Genomic DNA, 4501 nt, shown 5'->3' with positions numbered 1-4501 from the left:
TTGCTTGGCACACTCCTTATCGCTTCTGTAGAAGTCACTTCTGCCTTTTTCTTAACAACAAAATAAGTTGTTTCTTAGCAAAAATGCTGGAGTTGATTTTTATGATTTTCTCTTTTACTATGCTGTCCTATGTCTGATGATCCAGCATGAAAAATTGGAAAGTTCTTATCTTTTTTGATCTATGTAGAATTCTTCTACAGTGAAGGGGTATCTCTTGTTTTGCTGATGGGATGTTTTAATCATCTTTAAAGTCATGGCCATCGTGTATATAGGTATATAATTAAACAAAAATAGAAATACATGAGGGACACAGCCGACCCTAACTCACAATCACTTACTTACCTCTTTAGTGCCTAAATACATGTCCGTTAGATAGACAGGCATCATATATGACTGTATATGACATCATTGTAAGCAGGTAGGATAGCACAATCCTCTAGAGGATTATTACAGAGGGTAATTTTAGCTGAAGATCTTGGAAGTAGACTAGAGCTTTTCTGGAAGATACCTAATGTATCTTCTTACACTTCAGCAGCAGCTGAAGCTTTCCATATGAAGTTTACGAACAAAATTCTGAAATTTGGAGTTCAGCATTTCATTAAATCACTCACAAGTCTCTCTAGGAGTAAGCACTCACCATACTTCTCTCAACTGTTGCTAGTCTTCAGAAAACAGAAAGAATTTCCATTTCATGCTTTTTGGGGGATGTGCTCCACTTCTGCTGTCTCTGGAACGCTCCTGCGGTCTTTGTCCTAAGCTCAGAAGGGTCCCTGCTCACTTTCCAGCTCCCTCCAAAGGCCATAACTCCTCTTTGTGCAATGTGATAGTGTTGGGGGGAGAATACATCAGTGACACAGTAGAACCCCCAGTTGCTGAAATTCTCCTTTATTTATAGGATGCTGAGCCTGTTATGAAACTTCCATAAAGCTCTGGTAAAGCCGCTAGTTAAAAATTAAGGAATATAGAAACCAGAAGGGCTGTTTTGTTTCATGTTTCTGCCCTTCCCATAGTACTCACTAAAGATGTGCAATAAAACATATTAGACTTCAAATAACATTAAGTATTTTCTGTTCATATCGCCCTACGTGAAGCCTTTGAAAGGTTTCTTTTTTTTTGCATGCCATTTATGTAACTGGGTAACAGATGCAAAAATAAAAGTATGGGAGAACATCAGTCTTCAATAGCCAACAGCTCAAGTACAGCTCCACACCCATGACTTTATATTTCAAGTCTGTAATTCAGGATAGCCACAGAATAACAGAAAATTATATTTTTTCCCAGGCTTTGTCTTTAGATTTCATGGAAAGATTTCATTTCCTCAGGTTGACCTCCAGCCTGAAACAGGTTTTAGTCAGCAGTTCGATCTGTTGGTGTTGCCTGGCAAAATTCGTGCCAGTAGCATTTGACTGAATGGTTCAGCCTTCTCCATACCTTTCCGACAAGTGAATGAAAAAAAAGACATCCCTTAGAATTAAAGATGGAGTGCACCCGTGGTGAAAAAGGTTCTTTGGCCAGCAGGGAGTGCTGACCCTTGTGCGGTCTCCTCAGCCTTGAGTGCATCAGAATCTGCCCATTTTTTGACATTGTCCTTAAAACCTACCTCTGGTTAGCTAAGCCCAGGCTGATGCTGACTCACTTAGAATGTGTTGTCATTAATGATGTAGTTCAGATCAGAAATAGACTTTTGAAGTGATTTTCCTGATTGTTTCCACTTACCGTGCTTTGGTTTGCATCACAGAGATGTCTTGGCACGTGTGGATGAGGTCTTCCAAAGGTCCCTAAAACAAACTTCCTTTTGGATGAAACCAAACCAAACATGTGGTGTGGTTTCATCAAATGGTATGCTTCAGGATTGCACTGAGTGTGCTCCAGCCGCTACCAGGCAGTCAGTCCAGGCAACCAGAAAAAAGCTGAAATACATCTAGTGTCAATGTTGGATCATCACCGCACCTCGGATTGCAAGCCACAAAGTTGGATTCGCTCCAACTGCATCACACGTCTTTCTGATGTAGATGTAGCCTTGGCAGGAGAGAGCTGAGGAGACATTTGCTTTTAGAGGTCAGAGGAAAATATCTTTGGGGTGCCAAAGTCCTATATTCAGAGTTCATGGTTCTAGTCACCATGCTTCCTGCGTCTGCATAATAGATTTTAAAATCAAAAGTGCATTTTGGACACAGTAAACTGGGACCACACTCTACAGCCTCAAGGTGACCAAAAAACCCAAGCTGTTTGATTTTGTCTTTAATGAAGCTGTGTCTAAGTCATTTTCATGGTTTAACCCCAGCCAGCAACTAAGCACCAAGCAGCCGCTCACTCACTTCCCCCCACCCAGTGGGATGGGGGAGGGAATCGGAAAAAAAAGGTAAAACTCATGGGTTGAGATAAGAAAAATTTAATAGAACAGAAAAGAAGAAACTAATAATAGTAACACTAATAAAATGACAACATCAATAATAAAAGGATTGGAATATGCAAGTGATGCACAATACAATTGCTCACCACCCACCAACCGACACCCAGTTAGTCCCTGAGCCGCAATCCCCCTGCCCTCACTCCCCCCAGTTTATATACTGGGCATGACGTCACATGGTATGGAATACCCCTCTGGCCAGTTTGGGTCAGCTGTCCTGGCTGTGTCCCCTCCCAACTCCTTGTGCCCCTCCAGCTCTTGCTGGCTGGGCATGAGAAGCTGAAAAATCCTTGACTTAGGCTAAACATGACTTAGCAACAACTGAAAACATCAGTGTTATCAACATTCTTCTCATACCAAACTCAAAAACATAGCACTGTACCAGCTACTAGGGAGACAATTAACTCTATCCCAGCTGAAACCAGGACAGTCATGATGTCTACAGGCATGTGCTTTCAGACTGGATGTTGGGAACTCGTGAAAGACCTGCAAATTAAAATTTTATTTTAAAAAATGGGTCACTTCACCGCCCCCTTAAAAGAGAGCAGCGGTGCGTGCATTGGACCCTGCTTGAATGAAGTGGGAGGTCACTGCTGGCATATGTTTGCACCTGCACATCTTTGCTGTGAAACATTGTCCTCACTTGGAAACTAGAGCATAGCTGACCTTCCAGAAATGGGATAAAAACCTACATTCTGGGTTGCAATATCATTATCATCATTAACAGCTTCGTGTTTCCCTCCTTGGCCAAGTTTTAAGTAAATAGCTGAGTTCAATGTCAGTCTCGTGTCCTCTAAGTTTCAATTTTCCCTTCTGCTGAGATTTGGTTTTGCTGCTCCACTGCCACAAGGAGCTTCGAAGCCAGTGATGGGCCCCAAGAAAATTTTATCATTGGGGAGGGAATGTGGTGGGACACAGATATTTAGCATGAAACCATGCAGCATCTTTTTGTCCCCACTGGTGTTTAGGTCATCCCTGGGAAAATAAAGGGACAGCTGGATATGTGCAGCAGCTATTTTTGGCTTCTGGAACAATCATTTTGGATTAGAGGAGGCTAGGTGCAAATTAAAGAGACCTATAGCTGTCTGAAATTTTTGAGGATGAATGACTCGTCAGTTAGCCCTAAGAAGGGTGAGCAGGAAGATGGAAGATAATCTGTTTTAGTAGAATTTGTGAGCTGCATTGTTGCCAGCATTTGCCGAAAAGAAACATTCAGACACGTCATGTTTACAGCAGCTGCTCTGCAGCCTGAACAATGAAAACAGGGATTTCTCCTGGCACCCTGAAACCGAAGCAGGCCACGCTGAAGCTCCTGTGCGCAGATGAAAACTCCCAGCTATTATTTTCTGTTTATTTACCGTGCCAGTGGAAGGGACCGTGCCGGCCCCTCGGGTGGTTTCCAGTCCGCCCCGCTGTGCCTGCGTGGGCAGAGGCCCCACGGCTCTCTCGCCGCGGTGGGAAGCGGCCAGACCGCCTGCAAAAGCAACGCCGAACGCGTCTATCGCTCCGGAGAGCTCGCGGTGCCCGTGGCAAGAGCCAGGATTTCCAGCCCGCAGCGCTGAGCGGGACACGTCGTTTCCCGTAGCAGTGCTTCCCCAGGATGAGTGATAAGGAGGAGATTAAACTTGCAGTGTGATCCTGCTTCTGGCTGCTGGAGACTTTTGAAGAGACCGTGACGGTGGTCACTTACGAGCCAGGAGATTAAAAGTAGCTTCTCTTCTTTTTAAAATGCAGAGCCACCACTCCGGTTACAGTGGGTGTGAGACCTGCCTGGTTACAGGAGGAGAGGATAAGAGCTCACTTGGACTTAGTCCAGTCCAGCGATAGAGAGAAGTACGATGAAATCAAGCATTTCAAAAATGTAATTATGCCAGAGACAGTAAACTTTGCCCAAAGGACAAATTCTGCACCAAATTTTCAAACCCTGCCTGTTTATGTGCATTCAGGAACAATCTTACATCAAAGCAAATATTTTTTTTTTATGACGGCTGAGTCAGAAGGCAGCAGGATTTTCTCTGTAGAGAGCTGTACAGCTTTTTCTTTAGAGAAGCAAGGCCTGGCATGGTTGGCACTGAGTGGAAACCAGGAGAG

Source organism: Harpia harpyja, chromosome 5 (assembly GCF_026419915.1).
Source record: "Harpia harpyja isolate bHarHar1 chromosome 5, bHarHar1 primary haplotype, whole genome shotgun sequence".
In the NCBI taxonomy this organism is placed as follows: domain Eukaryota; kingdom Metazoa; phylum Chordata; class Aves; order Accipitriformes; family Accipitridae; genus Harpia; species Harpia harpyja.
This window is presented reverse-complemented; position numbering follows the sequence as displayed.